The sequence below is a fragment of the Ambystoma mexicanum genome, chromosome 7q, assembly GCF_040938575.1.
Source record: "Ambystoma mexicanum isolate Mex_15411 chromosome 7q, UKY_AmexF1_1, whole genome shotgun sequence".
Lineage (NCBI taxonomy): Eukaryota > Metazoa > Chordata > Amphibia > Caudata > Ambystomatidae > Ambystoma > Ambystoma mexicanum.
In genome coordinates, this window is record NC_090941.1 from 1,084,600,888 (window position 1) to 1,084,625,587 (window position 24,700).

Genomic DNA, 24,700 nt, shown 5'->3' on the forward strand with positions numbered 1-24,700 from the left:
GACAGCTGCTGCAACCCCGAGTCCCGGTGAAGCCCTGCTGCAGTCCTGAGTTATCTACCCTTCAATGTTCAGAGAAGATCCAGTCCGGAGTCTTCTTCCCTTGAGCCTGGTGGGGTCAACCAGCTCATCTTTACCAGCCAGAGGTTCCTGTTCGTGTTCAAAATCGCCGCGCAATGCTGTAGTGGTCCGGATAGCCATCTGAAGAGCATCTCCTGTTTTAAAGGAGCGCACCTTTTATTCACTGTTGCTGCTGCTGGCCTCATCCCTGGGTAGTGCAGATCACTCCAGACGTCCTCCTTCTTGTCCCCATGACTGAAGCTCCAGGAACCGTGGGTCTGCAGGACACTACCAGGAACAACTGCTGTGGCACCAGCTTCTTCAAAGAATAAGGTACTGTGTCCGACTTTGAGGAACTACGGTGAACTCTTTTCTCCTCACTAAAGGCTTGTTCTTTTCTTGCTTCCCTCTTATAACTTTTGCTTCCTCTTTTGACAATGTCCAAGTACTCCTGACAACCTTGAATCGTGAACTGTCTGACTGTGTGCTCCTCGACAACAGGAACCCTGTTCCACTTGACACTGGCACAGGCCTATTGACTTTTATCTTCTTGTTAGAAAGTGTTCTCTGATTATGTCTTCCTTGACAAAAGTATTGCCTATGATTTTTATCCACAACTCTCTTGTATTAACTCAGTTGCTAAGTGTGTTTTAACTCCGGTAACATTTCTTCCCGTGGGTACGCGTATCTTTAGTAAGACCGAACTGTCATTACTGTCAAAAAGTGATTGCATGTGTATTCCCGGTAACGTCTTTTGTTTCATAACACCAGTCTGTCAAATCCTAAGGCACTTATCTTGAGTTGTTCTGCACAAGGGGAATTGGTTGTGTGTAGTGCATTTGAAGTGTGGTTTTAATTTAATAGAAGTGAAGTGTTTTGTGAACAGATGGTTTAAAATAAATGTACTTTTACTTTTTAATCAAAAACCTTGAGTCAGTGTTTGCTTGAGTCACAGTAATTGTAGTCCTTTGTGTAATCTCTACTACTGCTCATTTGCTCTTGAGATACGTCTGGCTGCTCCGCTACTGCTACCACTTTAACAGTGTAGTACAGGCGTGTACCAAAGGTGAACTTGTATTACCTCTTGTAGTCTTACCTCTGTGCAGTGGTCCCTAAGGGCACTGCATAGGATTCTGCCTAACAACCACGTATCAGTGAGAGCAAGGATGTCGAGGTCAAGGTCTTCAAGGAGGAGACAGATGTCAGAGGAGTGTTTGAAGCAGAGCACGAATTGAGGGTAGCTAAGTGAAGCTATTCGCCCCCTTTAAATGTTTTCCAAGGGATTTACAGGGGTGGGTTACCAACCTCGGAAGGGGGAAAGAGGGGCAAGGAGGACAGTGGGAATGGCAGGAGGTGGGGCAAATTGAAAAGAAGCTGTAAACACATGTCTAGAAGATGGAGGTTGGGCTGAGGGCCCTGGGCCATGATAGTGCCTTTACAATAGACATTGATGATGCACCTGGATGATGAGAAGTGAGCCAAGATCACTTCTCATCTGGTGGGTGAGGAAGAGAAAGGGGAGAGGACAGAAGCCATATGGGGAGTCCATAGGTCAGGAGAAGGAATGACAAAGAGAATGTCAGTGAAAGTCTGCCTGGAGAAGCATGGACATAGGTGTCTGCAATGGGCAGGCCTGGGTGGGAGACCAGGAGAGCCTTCTTAAATGTCTTCTTACCAGACTTCAAGTGAGAGGGAGGATAGGTGATGGAGGAGCAGTTTGAATAGATAGGAGAGATGGAGAGCAATATGCGGGTGAGGGGTAGTTCAGAGGTGTTCAGTCGAGGAAGAGGGACATAACTGCACAATGTACAATATAACTCACAAGGCGGCCTAGCAGCCAATCAGAGTAGAGACACCAGCTCTAAAGAACAACAGGATCCCAGTGAGGGAAGAGTAAGAGGTATAAGAGTTGAGGTTCAGACATACATGAGGACTGTCAGAACACATCATTTAGCACAGAAATGCCGAGGCCCAGAAATCATTTGGCACATAAGAATGCTCAAATTAAAAACATTATTTAGCACAGACAAATTTCCAGATTCAGAGATGATTTAGCACAGAAAAAAGCCCATATTCAAAAATCATTTAGCACAGATACATGGCAAGATTCAGAAATCATTTAGAAAACAAATGCCCAGATTCAAATATCATTTAGCAAATACAAATGCCCTGATTCAGAGATAATTTAGCACAGAAAAATGCTGAGATTCAGAGAACGCAAAACACTATGAACACAGTGAATTTGGGAGACACGTTGAGATTTCAAAGGTTAGAATGCAACTGTATGGTGAACTGAAGACAACTGAGGGGATAGGTCATGACCGTGTCAGTGAGGCCAGGAGGGAGGAAAAGTGAAACTTAGTGCCGGCTTGCAGGTCCAGACAGAAACATACACCATAACATGGAAAGCGAGCAGGAGGCAAACGCTCACCTAATTGCAGATGAGTCCAAGCAACACGCTTTGCAGTGGCAGAAAAGTAGGCACGGGAAAAACACAGCATGCGGTCTGGCCGTCATGGCCATCTAGATCAGACAGGGGCTTTAGTGTGGGACTTCGACAGGGGAACAGCTGTCGCCCGCCATCTCCCTTGATTTGTCCCGATAAGGTGAGCTAAGCCAATCACTTGGTGGGCTGGGCAGGCATCATGGCTCTCCAGTGCTCGCAGATGTCAGCAGCAATGTTGACATGAAGAAAGGCAAAGGAAAACACACAGCCCAACTGGACCTTGCACAGGAAATGAGCATACAATGTAGAAAGAGGTTTGCAATGCAGCCCCAAAGTACACAGACTAATAAGGGTAATTGTGGGTATTAAAGCACTCGCTGCTTCAAGATGCTGAATAAGTGATGAAAATAACACTCAAAGCCCATCTGGTCTTACTGAGCGATAGTGAAATAAAAGTGTTGCTTCCTGATATCGCGTGGAGCTGGACTGAGGCACTGCTGTTACTGCGAGGCTGGTGTCGAAGCAAAGAGGAAAAGACCCAGCCAGACAGAGGCCCTAGAGTGGACCTTGGTCGCAGGGGCGCAGGAGGTGATGCAGGATGGTTCGTAAGTATGGTGATTTCCCAAGACCCCACAAAGGAAGATCCACACAATATGTTAGGTGATAACACAGCTTCTTTATTTAAAATAAGGTTCAGTAAAATATATATACATATAAATAATAACACTTTGAACTTTGGAAATTCTATTCAAATAATGACAATATGATATAAACACAATACTTAGATTTATAAATAATGCACCAACTGCTGACAGTCTTTAGAAAGCATCTGAATTACTAAGCAAGTGGTGACTGTATAGATTAGGGAAAAAAGGCAGGTTTGTTTCAGAACATAGGCAGTATACTTTCCTATAGACCTAAATAGTGATAGTGTGTGAGGATCCCCCCACCTAGGTAACCTGAAAAGGAAAAGTCAAAGTGAACAAATAAATTCAATAATGCTCTGCTTTTCATTGTATAGGTTCCACCACCCCAGAGTACCTGAGATGCCACAGGAGAATAGGATCGACAGGATCCACAGTGAATCTGCGGCCCCTGGATGATTCCTGAGGCTGGAATACACTCTTCCTCGTTAGTGTGCCTTTGGTGTCTTGGCACGTGAAGTGGTAGAGCTTCTTGAATTTACTCAACGGGACCACTGATGGATGAACCCCCTTTGCAAGAAGGAGTTGCTGGGATGCTGAGGCCAAGAGAAAACGAGGAATAAGACAGTGGTGGAAAGGCAGCACTCTCTGTGTTTGTGGTGTTTCTATTGGCGGGTTGTTACTCCGGCTGTGAATGTCCCACGAAGGTGAAACTTGCTATGTACTCCAAAAAGGCCTTACTGAACAAGATGAGACCCCTGGGGACCTTGGATGTGTTTTGCTAGAGACGGGTGCAGTTGCAGAATTAGGTGTCGGGTTTCAGGAATTTGTGGTTTACTGACTTTTGGTTCTTTGGTGCTGCAGCTGTAGCACAGACTTCTGGATGGCTTCTGCTAATGTGGACTCAACCAGTGGACTGGACTACGGATCCTCACCAAAGCTGGACCTTCGGGACGTCTTCTTAAGAATTTGGTGGCACGAAACACACCAGTGGACCTTCCTCTGCACACAGTGAACTGGAATCTTCCTCTGTGCGAAAAAGTAGTCAGATGTCATGTCAGGAGTGTCGCTTTTAAGATTCTTTATTCAAATGGAACTTTTGCAGCTCCGGGTGTCAAGCAGAACTATGTCAGGGTACCGCCTCTTCTGGATGGTAGACATCAATCTGGCTTCTAGCGGTCACAAACACTCCTGCGAACCCTCAGCGACACAGTTGGACTTCTTTGGATCAAGATGTCCAGGCACTCCTCTTCTAGATCCATGAAAACCCTTTCTCTGGATAGCAGGTACACAGGATTGGCTTCCAGGGTACTTCTGATGAGGAGTAGCAGGTGCATGATAGTCCCTCATAGCTCGGGAAGAGGTCTCCTAACCAGGTCTTCCTTTGGACCAGTCCTTGGAAGAACACAGCAGCTTTCGTATTACATGAAGAAAATACAGCAGCAGACTTTTTCGTCCAGCTGGGTTACAGGGAACAGCTTCTTCTTGCTTCTGCTTCAATTTCAGCTTCTGAGCAAATTGGTGAGGGCGAGGTCCCTTGTTATACACATTGGACCCCATTCACTCAGGCTGAGTCACACTAATCCCTAACTCAACTCTCCTGCCTTATGGCTTCAACATTTTGCTACTAAACCCACACCTAACCAACCATGCCTGCTACATCTGAGAAATATCAGATTAAGAACCAGATTCCTTTACGTAGCCAAACGCTAAACTATCACCCACATTAACCACACTAACACCAGCCAAACCCATCCTGCCCAGGTACAACCAGACAACCTTAAGACACCGCCTAAAAACGAGGTGAGGGGTGCTCTTATCAATGCTAGATCCCTCACCGCCCATGCCCTTGACATTGCTCATCTCATCACCACACAAAACCTTGACTTTATTGCCATAACGGAAACGTGACTTCACGCAGCTTCAGGCCCCTTATTGGCACTTGCCATTCCTAATGGGTATTCCATTGTTAGAAATGACTGCAACTCTAACCTCTCCAAAGGAGGTGGAGTCGCATTCATCCACAAAGATGGCATTAACATAAGACTGATACCCAACACACAATTCAGTTCTGCTGAGTCCATTTCAGTCAAACTTTCTCTCACAATAATACAGCCACTATGCACCTCATCTACAGAACCCTGGGTCCACTTGCTATCTTTTCCAATGGCATCTCAACCATCCTGCCAGACAACACCAAACCTAACTCCCAAGTCTTACAGCTTGGTGACCTTAACCTTGGATTTTAAGATTCCAGTGACTCACATGCTGGCGAGATCGCCAGCAATATCTCAAATCTAGGATTCTCTCATCGCATTCTTGAACCTACCCAATCAAAAGGGAGGACGCTCGATTGGATTGCCTGGTCTGACCACCACATCATCATTTTTGACATACCAGCTATAGATCCCCACACCAAACCCAATATTGCGCCATCCATCTCTACTAGAAACAAAAAGGATATTACCAAGCACTATAGCACCTCTTAAAACTAAGAACCCCAAACAGCGTACACACATCAATTCCTGGTTCACGCCATATCTTTCAACCCTTCGCAAAGTAAAGCGGAGCGCTGAAGCACACTGGAAAAGCCTACCCTGCGAGACTAACAAAGACAACCTCATTCTAGCAACCCTATTCTATTCAACTATTCAAAATTCTTAAAGAATTAGAAGCCCCTTCCTCCATCCCAGACAACTGCAATAAGGACAGCATCTGGTGTGAGAACATTCAAAAAGCTCTCCTTACTAAAATATCTACACTACAGGCTAAAATGAATATCAAGCAAAACTGCCTACAAACTTCCTCCCATAGCAAACCGTTGTCCAATAAACCCAAAAAAAACCTTTTTACGCACACCCCTTTCAGCTTTGCACCTCTCACCATCAATGAGGTGGAAAGTATCATCAGTACATTGAAACCATCCAACTGTCAAGGAGACTCCGGTCCCACCCCCATCATCAAGGAATCTGCCCATGAACTTGCTCCTTTCATCGCTGCCTTTATTAACTCCACATTCCATTCAGGCATTGTCCCCAATAACCTTAAGGTTGCTTGGGTCATCCCACTGCTGAAAAAAACATTGCTGGGCCTAAGTATCCCCACTAACTATAGGCCGATCACCATGGTCCCCTTCCTATTGAAAATCCTAGACAGGGCAGCGTATTTACAGATTCAAAATGACCTAGTTAACAACAACTTGCTTGGCACAAGAGAATCTGGTTTCCGTCTCAAACATGGGACAGAAACAGCGCTACTAGATCTGAAAACCCAAATTGAGGACCTAAAAGATAACGGCAAACTGGCCCCACTACTACTCCTCGATCTATCGGCAGCTTTTGATCTTGTCAACCATCAAATCCTCTGTCGCCACCTGAAATCTGCTGTCCATTTCTCTGCTAAAGCTACCAAATGGATCAGCTCCTTCCTGGACAACAGGCAGATGAGGGTATTCTCACCTTCCTCTTCTGCAGAATCACTCCGGTACCTTGTGGGGTACCTCAGGGCTCTTGCACCTCACCTACGCTTCACCTTGTCTTCACTAAACCACTGTTTGATGTTCTTGATTATCTGGGTGTCACCTACACCAACTACGCTGATGACACCCAGATACTCATCCCAATCACTGGCGACTACCTAGTGGACACAAAAGCCTTGAACGATATCTATCAAGTTATACAAGCCTGCATGGCTCAGCACGAGCTCTGTCTTAATGACGATAAAACAGAGCTCCTCATCCTGGGCTCTCAACAACGACTAAACAGACTAGACCCGGCCTTCAAAACTTTCAACATCGATGGTAACACTATTAAAGTCTCTTCCAACACCAAAACATTAGGAATTTACCTCGATTCCACCCTATCACTTAATAGACAAACTAACGCAGTTATCTCGGCATCCGCCTACACATGTAAGCTTATTACAGCATGTCACTCCTTCCTCACCACACAGAACTGCACTATCCTGGCCAGGACATTGGTTATGTCCAAACTAGACTACTGTAATGCCTATATCTTGGGACTAGCCAACGTAACCTGAACAAACTACAGGTTACGCAAAATAATGCAATCAGAGCTGCCCTTAACATCTCTAGATCCTCACACATTTTTGAGACAAGGAGAAGCTTACACTGGTTATCAGTGACACAAAGAATTGCTCTGAAATCTCTTACCCTCACACATAAATGTGTGAACAATCAGGCCCCCACCTATCTCTCCTCTCGCTTCTCTCACTACACGCCCGCCCGACTACTCAGATCGGCTCAAGCTCACTGCCTGACCATCCCCAGATACAAACTGCAGAAAGCCGGGGGAAACAGCTTCCCTGTCCTTGCCTCCAAACTATGGAACTCGATTCCCTTACCCATTAGATCTGAACAGTCTCCTACCCTCTTCAAACATAGAACCAAATTATGGCTAGCTAGCAATGTTGCCTAAATGACCAAACTCATTTCAGGACTCTCTTTCGGCTCTCAACTGCCTTCGCCTGTATGTATTCCTGCTAACTGTAGATATTGTGTACAGCACATTGTTAACCATGTACAGCTCTACCGCGACTGTAGATATTCCTGAATATTATATTGTATACTATGTATAACCTTATTGTATGTATATATTGCGTTAACTTCCCACTTTTAATTGTAACCAGTACTGTATTACACTACCTTGTCAAGATATGCGCCCGGTTGCCCTTGGGCCTGTCTGCGCTATAGAAATAAATAAAATACAAATACTCAGGCAGCCAATAGTTCACGTGTGCATTCCTGCAGGCAGGCACCCAATCAGGCTCACATGAATTCAGACCATTGACCAGAACCAGACACCCATAACACAAAATGTGGATTGGAGTAAGCACCCAGCCTTTCAGAACACTACACTGCATTCACTCCAGTTTCAGTGAGGGCTGGCTCAGGCATTGTGTCACAGACACCAAAACCAGACACCCACAACAGAGAATATGAGTTGATTTAAGACTCCATTCATACAGATCCCACCCCAAGGGTGTACCCACAACACACATCCCCTAGAAAGGCTCCAGTCAGTCTGACAGGATGCAGCCCCAGCGCAATATATGGTCTTTCCACCCAAAAGCCAGTCAGAGGGAAAGGGACAGAGTCAGGGCTTCCCAGGACTTTGGGAACATGGTGTAAAGGCAATAGAAACAAAGAGGATGCAGTGGTCATCTTACCTTTGTCCAGGAATCCATTGATTCCTATGCCAGGGCCTGGGTGTCCCAAAAATGGAGGGCACTCAGAGCCACTGTCAAGTCAGCATGTACCTGCCACCAACCCCTACCCTGCTCTGTGGGAAACACACAGGTGCCCAAAAACACACATAAGGGGTCCAAGGGTGTATTGTAAAGACTAGAGGGGATATTTGTACTGTTGCCCTCTTTATGGCTGAGTAGAGGCACAGAGCACCCCAGCCAAGGTTCTCTATAAAGTAGCGTATGGATGAGCAACCAAAGCTTAAGCTCTCAGGAGGTGATGCAGGCTGGTTCTTAAGTACAGTGAGTCACCAAGCATCCACAAAGGAATGTCAGCACACTATATTATGTGCTAACACTAACACAGTTCTTTATATACAAATAAGGTTTCAGATATATTTTTTTTATTTTTTTTTTTTTTATTTTTTTCGGTTTATTACAAACCTTTAAAATAGACAAACAAACATAAACCAAACAGTATCCCGACATCCTCCCTTCAAGAAACCCCTCTCAAGTTCACTATCAATCAGGCAGAGCACTGTCCTCCATCCTCATCAGTCGACAATGCATTCAGGCGAGTTTCAATTATCATTAGAAGGCGAATCAGTGGTAGTATCAGTTTCATGTCCCATCCTTGGAACATATGAGCCCACCAATCGTCAGCACAACGGGAGGGGTAATTCAGGCCCCATGGCCCCAAATGAATTGTCCTTTCAGAACGCAGAGCCGTGCAGAATAACACCAAATGTTTGAGGGTTTCCTTGGCTTTTATACATAGCCTACATCTTAAGTTTGAAATATTATTAGCTTTCCATAACGCCAACCGCTCTTTAGTTTTGAATGCGTTAAGACGCAACATCATAAACACTCTTCGAGCCTGTGGATCCGGAAACAACACAGTATAGCGTTGGGGAGCGTTAACTGGCCATATTTCCAGTGGTACATCCTTCATCATTGACGCTGTGACGCGTTGTGAGCAAGTTTGATCCCAATCCGCACGCCAGATTTTCAATTTGGCAGTCTTCGGGTCATTATGTAACAAGTCCAAACTAATTCCATGATCACTCAGTATCTCTTCACATCTTGAAGACCATAATGACACCATACTATTGTTGGCTGGCGTTGTATCGTGAAAGATGTCAAATTGTGGTATATGTTCGCGTAGGCGAGATTTCCGATACAAGCTCACCAGAGCCCAACAGACCCTAGCGTGTAACGAGATTAGAGACAATTCATATCTCACACAGGATGTCGAAATTCCCCTTGGGAGAGACAGGACCTTAGACCAGAAACAATGCTCCAGGGAAGACCATACGTCGTGACTACAACCCAGAGCGTTTTCAGCACCATATAATAGAACTGGGACTACCTTTTGCTGATAAAATGCTAACACTGGTTTTAGGGAGAATTTCCCAAATTTTGTCTGAATGATGGAAGCTTGACTGGCCAGTTGTTTGCATTTTCTTTTCTTTTCAGTAATCCATGGTCCATCGTTTATAGATGAGTTTATTAACATGCCTAAATATTTTACGCTCTGGGCTGTCTGAATGGCCTCCTGCCCTATGTACCAACTTGGTTTCCTTGATTTCTTTTGGTTTTCATTCTTAAGGTTTTGTAACACCAGAATTTCACATTTTTTTGTGTTTATCACCAAGTGATTAGATTCAACATAGTGGGCCACCGCATTTAATTTCCTCTGGAGACCAACAGGAGTTAGGTCCATAAGAACGAGATCGTCGGCGTATAGTAGCCAGCTTAAGTGGGACTTAGCAACCTTTGGTGGAAAGGATCTTACCGAATCAATTGCTATCCCTATATCAGAGATGAATAGGCTAAATATCGCAGCAGCTAGAGGACAGCCTTGTTTCACCCCTTTATATGTTTTGATTAGGGCTGTTAGATTTCCAGACTGATCCAACCGGATTTTTATGGAGGTATCGGAATGCAATTCTCGAATAGCTGCTATTAAGTCAGCTGGACACCCCCAACTTTGTAGTTTTAACCACAAGAGAGGCCTGTCGATGGTATCGAATGCACATGAGAAGTCGATAAATGCCAAATAGACCTTTGACTTCGATTTTATCGCCTCCATCTTCATCAGATTCAAAAGTAACAAGTTCAGTGAACAGCCCACATGCTTTACAAAACCAGCCTGTCGTTTGTCAACGTGATTAGATGCAATCGCCCAAGCCACAAGTTTTTGTTGCAACATTGTGGCATAAATTTTCCCCAAAGTATCCAGTAAAGCCACTGGCCGATAATTTTTTGGGCAAGATCTGTCCCCCTTCTTAAATATTGGGACAATGACAGCGGTTTTCCAAGATTTAGGAGACATTTGATTCTTGCATATTCTGTCAAATAAAGTTGCGCATATGGAAGCCCAAAGCTCGGGATGATGTTTAATAGTGTAGTTAGAAAGGCCATCCGGACCAGGGGCACGAGAGTTTTTTGCCTTATGAATTATGGACACAATCTCTTCTCTTTCGAACGTTAAAGACCACGGTTTCGCAGTTGACACAAACGAAGTGATACCATGGTCTTCAGCTTTATAGAGGGTTTCAAAGTGATCAATCCACATTACTTCCGAGACCATACATGCCTGTAGTGCCATTTGGGGTGCTTGAAAGTTATTAATAAGTCTCCAAAAGTCACTCGAATTTTTGTTCTTTAATATGGCAAGCATCTGCTCGGCGTCGTTTTGCACTAGAATGTTTTTGTGCATTTTTAGCCAGTTCTTGTATTTTTGCTTCACCGTCTTGATTTCCAATTTACGAGAGACGATATTGAGAGACTTAGCTCTCCTAAGGGCAGCACGCATCCTTCGTTTTTGAATTAAGATTTCGAGATCGAAGTGATGGGCTCGCACCATGTTAGAATTTTTTAAGCCAACCTTTACACTTTTAAATTGTGTCAATAAATGGTCGTATTCTAGATCTGGACTTAGGTGGCAGTACTGGGTCAACACGCCCTTGACTTCTCTCTCTTCCAGTCGTAGGCGAACTCTATTTGACTCGACTCGGAGTTTATGAGCCCATTTTGGTCTTTGGGCAGGACCGTCTAATGCCAATTTCATAATTAACATGTCGTGATCACTGTTTGCTTTGACGCAGATCCTTAGTGATTGAATCCTTGGATGCAAGGCTTCGGACACAAACATGTAATCTATGGTAGATGAAGACTCCCTACGATGCCATGTGGGGCGAGCTGGTATATCCCCACAGGTGCTCCCGTTCAACATTTGAAAGTTACGTAGACCCATTTCGGTCAGCCACGCTTGAGCCACAGGGCCTTGCACTGAGTTTAATTCTTTAAATAGGTCAATATTTAAGTCTCCACAAATAAGGATCTTGGATGAATCTGATGATTCCATAAGGAAATCAATTAGATCAGTTATCTGGTCAATGAAGTCCATTTTTCCTGCCCGTGAATGATGCCAATACAAGTTCAAAATTGTGATCCTCTCTTGCAAACGCTCTTGTTCACCAGATCTCACAATTATAGTCTCCTGAATATAGGGGGAATGATTGATGGAGTTTTTTATGCGCCAACCTGAGTCCCTTCTCACCATCGTTAATAGCCCTGACATAGGGCGGCCATGCATAGCTTTGATGGCAGGATTTATTACGCTCTCAAAGCCTGAAGTAACTGGCAACTCACTTAGCCATGTTTCCTGTAAACACACGATTTGTATATTGTCACTCCAAATTGTATTGAACAAATGTGTAAACCCTCGTGTGTTCCAGGATGCTACGCAGCAGGCCATTGGGGTTGCCGAATCCTGGCATTATTGGATATTTTTTGTGTTTAGGGCCCCTGCCAACCAATGCCATTGGTGGTTTTCAGTTTCAGATGTTATAGGTTGATGAGTCACTTGAATCAACTCGTCAGAGGTCTCTTTTCTTTTAATTGTGATTCTTATTTTCTCCTGATGATCAGCAGGTTGTGCTCTAGCATCACTTGATGACGTATGAGTTATCCTTAACGGGCCCCGTGAATGGATGTGTTTTTGATCATCGGGGTGCGTCAAAGGAGACGGCCCTTGGAAGGTCATAATCGCTGTCTCTTTTAATGGTATAGATGTCAAAGGTGCAATCGTAGGTGCTTCCTCTGAGTAGCCAGTGGTTCCATTGGGGATTGATCGAGACACGTCAAGCTCAATGGTTTTGTAGACGTCAAAACCCAGTGAAAACAAAGCGACGTTTTCCTCCAAGATTGATGTAATTAGGAAATTCGAGGATAGATGGAGCACCACCTTGTCGTTCGTACCTTCAACCGGAAACTCCACAATTTTGATATCGTTTGAAGATATCGCACGTAAGCTTGGAACAAGGTGAAGTAACCTGAGGACAGTTCCTCGATTCAGAATCAAGTTTTCAGTTGGTTCTAGACTCTCAATTGTCAATTTGTAATTTAGGCCATTGGTCGGCATTGGCTTAGAAACGCCTTCCTTTGCGGTTTGAATACTTCGGCCAGACCCCCATTCTTTCTCCTTTCTTTGGTTGCGTTCCCGTGCCTCTTCCATGGAATTTCCATTTGACGGCCTAAGGGGATCGAGTTCATTGGTGAGGTTATTGCGTGGCCCTGCGATAGACAATGGCCTCCCTGATTGAACAACTTGAGTTTTAGCTAAGCATAATTTTCTCTTCTCGTCCATTGTCAAAAACCGTGGGCTTAATGACAGCAGAGGTGGTAAGGTATTGTTAACACATACCTCTATCAATTCGCAGGATCTTTCATGCGGCCCGTTTTTTTTGGTGGGATTTCTGCAAACAACTTCTCCGATATCTGGCAGTGCTTTTGCAGAGTTATCCGGATCAACAGTGGCCCTCTGCTGTGCAGGTGTCTCCTTACATTGGCTGGATTGCACATTTTGTAGAGATCCTACCTTATGAGGCAAGTCAGCGTTTGTAGGTATTTCAGCTTCCAGCTCTACATATTCAGGATCGTCATAAGTAGATAGATCCAATAATTCTGCCACGTCAACCGCAGATGACGTAGAAGTCGTTGATTGTGGCTCGGTGACCGGACTTGATTGAACACTTTTTTGTTGAGTATTTACTTGATTTGTAATTGACACTGGAGCAGTTGTAGACTTTACCAAGTCAGTAATGAACGCCTGGCCCATTTTGATGTTTCGCAGGAATTTCCGTGCTCCAGTTGCAACTTTATTGGTTTTTTTTGCCTTTTGATTCTTTGTTTTCTTGCTGAATACAGCAAGTTTTAATTTTGGTGGTAAAGACTCCGGTTTCCCCGTAACGTTGGAACCGCCTGTAAAAATAGGGAAAACATTTGGTAACCCCACAGTGGCGGATGTTGGTTGAGCTTCTGAAGCCAATTCCATTTGATTGCCAATACCTGAAGATGAAGCGGTTTGAGGATCATTACAAATTTTATTAGCAGCACATCTTGCCTGTTCAAATGCAGAGTTGAAGGACAAATCACCCTCATTCGGTACAAAAGAAATTACGGAAGAGCAAGGACCAATCATTGACGAAAGCTCAACGGCTATGTTTCCTGCATCGATGGGAGCTACAGATTCCTTTGAGGTCGCTAATACTGGCTCCCTCACGGGTAGAGTAATCTGCGTTTGCTTTAAAGCCTGGGTACATTGAGAATCGTGAATGGTTGCAGCCTCAGAAAAAGGATGACGCTGTTTGTTAGACCTATCAAGTTCTTGCTCAACTTGAACACTCGATTGCTTTTCGTCAGCGAGGGCACGCTCAGCGTACCTTTGTCGCGTTGTGTTGATTGAATCATGTTTAAATAGGGCAAGTGTCTCCCGGGCGACTTCAGCAAACAACCTTTTGTCTGAAGAGTCGCTTTTTCTGCTCTCGCTCAATAGATTGAAGGCTGCATCCAGTCTTTTTAGGCTCTCACGTTGTTCTACATAGGAGCGATCGCAGGTTTTTTCTATTTGAATTAGTTTGGAGTTCATCATTGCCACAACGGTGGTTAGGTCCTTCGTGGCCTCATGTATATTTTCATAAAGTTTCATGAAAGGCGCCAATGAGATTGACGAGGAAGCCATAAAAAGGGCTTGCAGATCAGTCGAAGATGACGCTACTGGTATATCTGCCATTGTTGTTTTATCCTGGAACTCCAATAAATTGTCGGAGTGGGGCTCATTATCGCGACGTATTTTCGGAAAAGGTCGTTCCATTAATGAGGAATCCATAGAGGCGTTATGAAAGGAATGCTCGTTACACTCTGGCTCTTCAATGACCCCATTCTCTTTCCTAATAAGATTGGCATGTCTTTTTTGAGAGGTCAGGTGAATGTCAGATATCTCGAGCCTCGAGACCCCATTTGGCGGATAGTCAAAAGACTTTTGACGTTTATAGCAAACTTCAGGCCATATGTCACACGATGCCCCTGACAACTGACTGTTATTTCGTTTTGCCGCTGATTTGGCTTTTTTGTCAGAAGGCGACCTCGGATCTTTGGCTATCTTAGATGCGCACACTTTATTCAAGAGCACTAAATTTTGCAGCACTTTGTTCACCATCCCCAAAGAATCTCTTCTTGTGATATTGCTAGAGTTACTAGGATTCAGCTCCGACTCACTCGGGTTGCCATTATTCAAGCAACAGTCATCCCCCTGCATGCCTGACTTTAGAATAATTCGTTGGAAACTTAGGTCATGCGAGATTGGTATGAATTCCAAGTTACTTGTCACACTCGTTGGGGAGCTTGCAGAGAACACTGCATCTGAGTCATTACCCATGAGTGCTGCATCCTCACATGGGAGGCTTGAAAAAGAACACTTGTTTAAGCATACTGCTGCATTTATGAGCCCAACAGAGTTCGACTCATTAGGCAAAGCCGGTTCGTGTCCTGGAGAATGGTCGCCACCAGGGGGAGCTCCACTCTCTTTCCGGCAAACGGAGGCCGCCTCGCGTTCAATGACGCTCTGGCGGCGCCGATTCGGGCACGGACTCACTCCTCCTCCCGCCCCCTCCGAGTCGATCGCGTCGGAAGCTCTGGGCGGACGTCTCTCAACGGCGTCCGCAGCCGAGACATGAGCCCCGCCCCTGCTCGGCGGGGCCCCGTCAACGCCAACACTCCCAGCGCAGGGACACTGCAACTCCGGCGAGGCACCGGTCCCGGCGGCCACAGCAAACAAACGCAAGGGACCACGGCCGTCAGACACAGCGCCGCCTCCCGCGGCACTCTCCATTGAGTGAGTATAATTATGCACTTCTTGCACAGACACGGCTTCATACATATCGCTCATAGGTTCAAATACAGTATCGCAGAGAGTGTGGGTGTGTGTGGTATTCCCCCAAGGGGTTTCAGTAGCATGTTCATGAAGTACAATGGCGTTATCGTCAGCTATCTCTGATGAACACGTGTGATAGCGACTTACTTTCTGGGTGCAAACTGGCCGTAGCACATTAGAATCAACTGGTAAGGTCGCACCATCCCGACGCCTCTGTGCCCGTGTCCTCGCTACAGGAGACAGGGCAGATGCCATTTCCACTGCCCGCCACTCGCCAAACAGCTAAACAGCTCTGAATCCTCAGCCCTTTCCACCTCAGGGCTTCACGCCACAAGGGTCACAGAGGCGGCCTTATGTAGTCAGCTGGGTGGTCAGCTGACCGACAGGATGATTTAAAGGCACACGCACCTCTACCCACTGCTATGGGCTTTGTAAAGTTGAAAAGAAAGTCTTCTAAAGATGGTTGGAAAGTCTCAGCTCTCACTCCTTTTCACTCGCCACAGCTAAACAGCTCTGAATCCTCAGCCCTTTCCACCTCAGGGCTTCACGCCACAAGGGTCACAGAGGCGGCCTTATGTAGTCAGCTGGGTGGTCAGCTGACCGACAGGATGATTTAAAGGCACACGCACCTCTACCCACTGCTATGGGCTTTGTAAAGTTGAAAAGAAAGTCTTCTAAAGATGGTTGGAAAGTCTCAGCTCTCACTCCTTTTCACTCGCCACAGCTAAACAGCTCTGAATCCTCAGCCCTTTCCACCTCAGGGCTTCAGATATATACACAATCAATAACACACTTTGTACTCTTTAAGAGGGGGGCCCAATGCCCTCTCTGGAACTCTGGCACCCCTGGATCAAGGAAGGCAGGCTGGAGACCAAGCAGGAAGGCACTCTGACACCGAGGCTGTATTTCAGTGTCATCTTTTATTCTTCACTGCAAACCAGGAGATAGCATACATCAGGAACACCAACAACAATCAACCTGAGCTCAGAATTCAGCTCTTTCTATACTGTTCCAAAACTGGTGAAATGTAATAATTAATACACAAAAAATTTCTATTGGTCCTTATCATTAATAACAACCCCTCATGTGCATGTAATTTGCTGGCTTGACTGCCACTCACAGGCCCCTGTGACATTGATTGACATACAAGCTAATTACATTTGTGTGAGGTGCTCTTGACCTTTAGTATGAATCCTTTGATGTTTTGGCAGACGTCTGAAGGTCTTTTTGGCAGACAGCACCATGCCTTCCTGTTAAAGGATTCCAAGTATGGGCATCAACTGTGTGCACTGCCCATGAACCCAACAACTGTTGCTATCTGATCAGCATTCTGTACTGATTGCTACCTTCCCTTGAACACTACATGGCTGATCCCAGCTCATCAATGTCAAAATTACTGCCAAGAATTCCAGACAGTGTGTTCTCTTCTACTGAACTTTCAATGAACTGCTTATGGCAAATATATACAATGTCTATGTGGTACCACACTTAGCTTTAGATTCCTTTAACATGTATCAACTGCTGACAGTTACGAGGGCATGCAAATCATGCAGCAAGGTGTAACAGCATAGATCATAGGAAGGAAGGCAAGTTAGGTGATGGATGTAGGCCCAACAGCAGGCATCAGGTGTCGGAAGATTCAGCGGTCCTCTCGCCTGTTAATGCTTCAGCCACAACACGTACTTCGGGATAGTTTTAGCGATTGGGACAAGACCATGGGCTGGACTTCGGAATTTCACTCTGTCAGTGTCCTTGGGATGTCTGTGTTTGCTTCGGGTGGCTTCCGGTGGCGGGAAACCCATTGGCGGACATTCCTCAGTAGTCGATGCCCTTGACAATATCTGGTGGGACAAAGTGGTTGACGATAATGGTAAGAGGCCCTTGTTCAAATGTTCTTAGGCATGGTGGAGATTTGCGGCTCCGTTCATTCAGCAGCACGGCATCAACCTTTCCCCACTACTGGGTGACGCGACTCGGCAGGATTCCAGCGGTTACGGAAATCCTCGGAACCCCGGTTGAGGGCAATGGACTTTGATGGCCTCGATGTCCTGGTGCTTTACTTCAAGATTATCGGTGGACCCCTTCAATGGTGGACAGCCTTTAGGGACTGTCTTCCAGGGTACCTCGATGAAGAGCAGCATTTTTGCACGATGGTGCCTTGTAGCTTGGGGAGGGATCTCCTAGCCAGGTCCTCTCTCGGATCAGTCCTCGACAGACTCAACAGCTTTTGGACCATGTCAAAGTAAATGCACCAGCAATTCCTCTTCTTCAAGCTAGGCTTCAAGGATGAGCTTCAACTTTCAACTTCAGCTTCTGAGCAAATTGGGAAGTGAGAGGTCCCCAGATGTACACATCTGTCCCTCACTTACTCTGGCTGAGCCAGGCCCAGTCAGCCAATAACAAAGAAGGACATTCATGCAGGCAGCCAATCAGGCTCACATGCATTCAGGCTATTCACTTCCACCCAGACACCAATAACAAGGAATGTGGATTGGGGAAAGCACCCAGCCTTTCATCACACCACACTGCATTCATGTCAGTTTCAGGCAGGGCTGTCTCATTCACTGTGTCACAAACAAGGAAACCAGACACCCATAACATAGAATGCATATTGGTAGCATAGTCTATTCAAACAGCTTCCCCCCAAAGGTGTACCCAAAATATACAGTCACTGGGAAGGCTCCAGCCAGTCTGGCCTGGACTTCCCCATAATACCATATATGGTTCTTCCTCCCAACAGCCAGTCCGGGGAAGGGACAGAGTCAGGGCTTCCCAGGGCTTTGGGAAAACAAGGTAACCAGCAATAGAAACCAAGAGGCCACAGGGGCCTTCTATCAGGATTCCATTGATTCCTATGGCAGGATCTGCATATTCCAAAATGGAATATACTCAGAGCACCTGTCACATTCAGCGTGGAGCTGCCACCAGTCCATACAATGCACTGTGGGCAACACACAGGTGCCCAAAATCATACACTAGGGGTACAGCATTGTGCCCCCCACCCATGGGTGCCATAAGGGTATCCCAAGGGTCTCTGTTCAGCATGACCGAAAAGAGGGAGAGCTGTACTGCCAGTCCCAAATGGACTCCTGTGCAGAAAACAGCGCAGAGCACATGTGATAAGTTAGTACAGGACACAAGGACATGGAGGCCCTGTCCATCCAATGCATTTCCAGCATCACAGTCCCCCCCAGACTGAGCTTATGGTGTCTATCTCCCACGAGATTAACACCCTTATCCAGATGGTCCACATACCTTCTGGAAAGGCCATCAGCATTATCATGACTCTTCCCTGGTCTATGCGCAATAGTAAAGTCTAGCCCTTGCAGGCTAATGGACCACCTGAGCAGTTTAGGTTTTTCACCCTTCATCTGCATAAGCCACTTTAAGGGCCTATGTTCAGTTTGGATCTTGAAGCTATACCCCATAAGGTAAGGCTTAAAACGCCTAATGCCCAAAACTATACTGACACATTCCTTTTCAGCAGTAGCCCACCTAAGTTCTCTACCTTTGAGTTGTCTACTGATGAAGATGATAGGATGTTCCCTCCCTTTGTCATCTAACTGGGACAAGACAGCTCCAATTGCGCTGTCCCAAGCATCAGTTTGAACAATAAAGGGTTTGCTGAAATCAGGAGCACACTACACAGGTGCCCTGCACAGACTTTCCTTCATGTCAAAAAAGGCCCTCTGACAGTCTTCAGTCAAATTAACCTTCCTAGGTTGCTTGGGCGATGTCAGAGCTGTCAGAGGGGCAGCTGTGGTGTCATAGTTTGCCATGAAGTTCCGGTAATACCCATTGAGGCTCATAAAAGCTCTAACCTGTGTTTGAGTAGTGGGGGTCTCCCAGTCATGTACATACTGTACCTTACAGGGGAGAGGTTGGATCTGCCCCCTCCTACCGCATGACCTACATAAGTGACCTCCCCTAAGCTATCTGGCACTTGGTTGCCTTGATAGTGAGGTTAGCCCTTTTAAAGGCTTGCAACACCTGATTCAAATGAACCAAATGCTCCTCCCTGCTGGAACTGTAGACAGCAATATCATCTAGGTAGGCCTCACAAAAGGCCTCGAGCCCGCTGAGCGCAGGATTGACCAATCTTTGGAAGGTGGCGGGCACATTCTTCAGCAAAAAGGCATTACTCTAAACTGGTAGAGCCCCTCAGGTATTGAGAATTGCCTTGGCCTGGTCCATCAGAGCTATTTTCCAATAGCCTGAGGTGGGGTCAAAGGTGCTTACAAACTTGGCAGCACCTATGGTGTTCACAAGCTCATCAGCCCCGGTCAATGGGTGAGCGTAGGCTTTGATGATGGCATTGACTCCTCGGTAGTCCACAGAAAATCTCTAATCCTTGGTACCTGCTTGGGAACTTGCCTTGGGGACAAGGACCAAAGGGCTGGACCAGGGACTGGTGCAGGGTTCAATTACACCCAGCAATATCAGCCTGGATGTGGTTCTTAACAGTATCTGACATCCAGTAGCATTTGCTTTTGACAGGTACATTGTCACCAGTGTCAGTTTTCTGCCTCCACCAAAGGGTGAGGCCTGGTGTCTGTGAGAACATAGGGGCATACTGCTTGAGCAAAGTCCTGCAAGTCTGCTGCTTCTCTGGTGTCAGATCTGAAGAGAGATGAACTCCCTCCACTGAGCCATGCTGAGAGTTGCTATGCAGTAAATCAGGAAGGGGCTCACTCTCATCCTCCTCTTGCTCTGAAGATAGCAGGAGACATGTAACTTCCTCTCTTCTGTGAAAAGCCTTGAGCCTGTTAACATGGAATGCCTGAGGGGCTACCCATGGACTCTCATGTCAACAAGATAGTTGACTTTGCCCATCTTGGAAATTATCCTGAAGGGTCCAGTCCACTTATCTGCCAGAGCTCTAGGCTTGGTAGGCTCCATCACAAGCATCTCCTCTCCTGGAGTCCAATCCACTTGTTAGGACTTAAGGTCATGCCAGTACTTGTTCAATTCTTGGCTTGCCTCAAGATTCACTGATGACATCATCTGTGTTGTACTCTTTCGCAGGACCAACAAATAGGCCCCCACGTGCTTCTAAGGACCTGGAGGTGTGGCTTCCAAACCTTCTCTGATTAAGGCAAGGGTCCCCCTCATGGCATTTCCAAAGAGAAGCTCAAAGAAGCTGAAACCTACCCCATCATGAGGCACTTCTCTATAGTCAAACAGCAGGCATGGTAGGGGAATATTACATTTCTTCCTTATGGGCTCTTTATGGCTGGTTGGAGGGGGAGAACTTATGTTGCCTCACATTCCTTGCACATCGCTTGCATTTAACTAGACATGAAGTTGGATTCTCTGTCAGAGACCACCTCTTTAGGGAACACAACTCTGGTAAAAATGCCCAGGAGAGCGCTGGCAACCACCTTGGCAGTAATGGCTTGAAAGGGTATAGCCTCAGGGTACCTGGTGGCATGATCAACCAGTTCCAGGATGAACAGGTGTCCACCTGATGTGGCAGGGTCCAAGGGACAGACAATGTAGATGCCTACACTCTCAAATGGTCGGGGGGCACAAGGGAACAGTCATAAAGGTAAACAATGACTTGCTCGCAATTATTACTATCAATAAAGATAGTAATAATGTGAATGCCTCTGGCTTCTAAATGGGTATTGAAGCAGACATGTAGCAAGAGGTCCAATCACTTACATAAAGTGATAGCCTTATAATTATCACATATCAATGATATAGGAAAATCATAGTTAGGATCACCAAAACCCTTAATCTCATATGCATAATAGTCTAAATGGGATGATATAAGTGTATTAGAAACGTGTCATTAGATGTAAATAGAGATTATACTGATGGCTCCAATTAGATAGAATTCTACACCTATATTCCTCAGACTATAAATACAATATTGTTTAGTGCAGTAATGTCCCATGTGAGACCATGATTATACGCTTCGACATCATTCAAATGGATAAATGGTCCTCACTGTCTCAAAAGAGTTCGCATTCAACACACCTATGTACTTCTATGTCAGATAACATTAACATTGTATAGAATGGCCCAAGTCCTTTTTAACTGCACATTTACAGGATTCGATAGACATTAGAGATACATACAGAAGATGCAATAAAAGATAGGCATATTGTCCTATTAGTCAATACTGCATCAGGTGTTTTAACATTCTAATCTCATACATCTGCAGAGATGTGCAATAAATTCTTCTAGGCAGAATACTCGTGACCTCCTTCACAGAAATGAACGCAATTAGAATTATTTATTCAGTTCTAGTGGTTCCATTGAGTCTAAATTATGTATCCAGTAATGCTCTCTTTGTGATAGTCTTTTGGATAAGTCTCCACCCTTGGTAGTGGGTGCATCACTTCTATGATCATGCATCTGAGTTGAGCTATGGTGTGGTTGTTGTCTCTAAAGTGTCAATAGACTGGTGATTTGATGTTAGCAGTCCTAATGTTGGACTTATGTTCGGTCCATCGTTCTTTGGATTTACGTGTGGTTTTCCCCACATAGTATTTGCCGCAGGGGCATTTTAGGGCATAGATGATATTTTTAATGTCACAGGTTGCATAATCATGCAAGGGTATCTTTCTACCCGTGTTAGGATGCCTGATGTATTCTTCTTTGATCAAGATGGAACAGTGCTGATAATTTAGGCAGTCAAATATGCCACATTTGCATTTTCTCAACAATGTCTGTGTAGGTTTCTTCATTTTTTTCTGTCCTGATGAGCGTGTCCCTGAGATTTCTTCCTCTGTTATATGCTAGCATTGGTGGTTCTGGAAAAAGATGATCTAAATTAGGGTCAAATTTGATCAGGTCCCAATTTTTGTGTATGATTTTCTTTATCTGATAACTCTGGGAGGAACATTTCTGAGAGTGGGTCAAGCTGGTATTTTCTTTTTTCTTATGGCCTTTAAGGAGGCCCTCCCGGATCAGTGGATCCACTCTTGATATTGCCTTTTCTAAAATCTCTTCTGAAAAACCCCTCTCTGAGAATCTAGTTCTCACATGTTCATATTCCTTTTGAAGATGCTCAGTGTTGCATATGATTCTTTTAAGTCTTAAAAATTGGCTGAATGGTAAACTTTTCCTTTAGGTGTTTCGGATGGAAACTGTTGTAATGTAGACTTTCATTGACATCCGTGGGCTTTCTGTAAATATTTGTGAGTAGTTGTGTCCCAGAATAGTTGATTGACACATCCATAAAATCGGTGTCCGGTGAACCCACTTCCAGAGTGAACTTGATCCTATCATTACATGTGTTTAAATAATCGACACATTGTGTGAGTTCCTCTCTGGTACCTTCCCAGATGCCAAAGACGTTGTCAATATGTCGTCTCCAGAATTTTATTTTAGCTGCCCAAGGTTGTTTTTCTAGTATGAGCTGTTTCTCAAAATGATACATGAATATATTAGATACAGAGGAGCCCATGGAAGTACCTGCTATCTGTAAGTAGGAACATCCATTATTTAACCCCCTAAGCCTAGAAAGCGGGCATGCCGTATGAGTGGAGGACTGCCCCACTATGTGATGCATTACGTGGTTCAATCAGATCTGACTTCTAGAATGGGATGACTGATTAAGCTGTGAAGGCAGCATCTATTTCCATCTCCCGTTTATAGTGATATTTTCGAAAGCCATATTTTCAAATGCAAATTTTTCAAAAATTATTTTTTCGAGTGTTTTTTTAATTTTATTTTTGAAATGGGGGGTTCCCCCCAAACCTCTGTTTTTTTCACTTTTTTTTACTTTCAGCATTTTGTTTTCGGAAAAATGGCATTTCGAAAAATGTTTTCGAAATATTAACCGGATACCTCCATCTCAACTATGACTTTTCTTTCCTCTTGTCTATTCACTATCCACATCCCCTCCTTCTGTTATTCCTGCTCACTTATTACTATTTTTACTAAACCTTCCTTTTCTGCTCTTCCTTCTCTCTGCCTCTCCCCTGCAAACATTGCCCCTCCTCCTTTGCTCTCTGGCTTCCCTCTGCTATCACTCCCTTCCTCAGGCTCAGTTACATTGACTGACTGCCTTGTGCTCCTCTGAGTCATATAGGCCACCCCCACCCTTGTCCAGTCACTCGCACTTGCCTTCGGGCCCTCCTGCACTGTCATCTCGTCTTCCTTGCACTTCCGGGGGTTGCACCCCTTGGAGGCCCTGCCTGCCTTGCACTTAACCCAGGGCTCTGTTCAACTGGGTGGACTTCTCCCCCTTCCCCTCCCTTGCACTTCTTGTCCGCGCACTTGCACGATCTAAATTATACTAGACCTAGTAAGATTGTTTGTCTTGTTCTTCCCTGTGTTCCCCTCTCTGCCTGGTTGTGCCTTGAAACACTTAGGTATAGGCACATTATAAATAACCTATTAATCAGTTGTTCTTCCATGAAAGATTGCATATAGAAAACATGGATTTTTGAAAAGAGGACTGGAAAATGCAAGGATTTCGATATGAATTACACATTTCCAGTTGATTGATAGTCATCACACTTTCTTTTTTCCACTACCATCTTCTCTACAGCCCTTGTGAACAAGATTCTTTCATTATAAAGGGATTTGTGGGAGGGTGTTGCCGGAGTTACTTGCCTCCTCAAAACATGACCAAATTATTAGGACATATACGTGCTTGCTGGAGGTCAGACATTTGGTTAAATCACATGGTGAAATATACTGTTAAATTATAGTGTACATTTGTTTTACTAAGCAAAATAACTTGTGGTATTTGAGATATGGGTGGGAGTGAGATCTCCTGTTAATGCAACAAATTCAACACATTGATGCCCAATTTATTATTAGTTTCTGCTTATTGAATTGTGGTTCTTCATAGTAGGGTCCTCCCCTTAATTGTTCATATTTTGTTATTCATAGAAATATTGATTACAGACAGCACGGTTCATGTTCACATATTACGATACAATACAATGCTTCTTTTCTAATTGTGTGTAATGAATCATAATACATAAAAGTCTTTGTTAATGTAACAAGATTGTGCTTTTGTTGTTGTATGGCCTCATTACGGGTCTGGCGGTAACCGTGTCTGTAAAACCGCCAGGTTGCTGCCGGACCCGTGATGAATTACCGGTGCCTGACTTCCCGGTAATACCGCGGGATTACAACCCTGGTGACCGGGAAGTCAGGCCCCTG

The 24,700-nt window shown here is 45.0% G+C and overlaps 1 protein-coding gene across 1 annotated transcript in view; it reads left to right on the forward strand.

The window, feature by feature from the left end:
* The window catches only part of LOC138528002 (indolethylamine N-methyltransferase-like), a 78,440-nt gene that overhangs the window by 16,175 nt on the left and 37,565 nt on the right, over positions 1-24,700 (forward strand). The window lies entirely within an intron of this gene.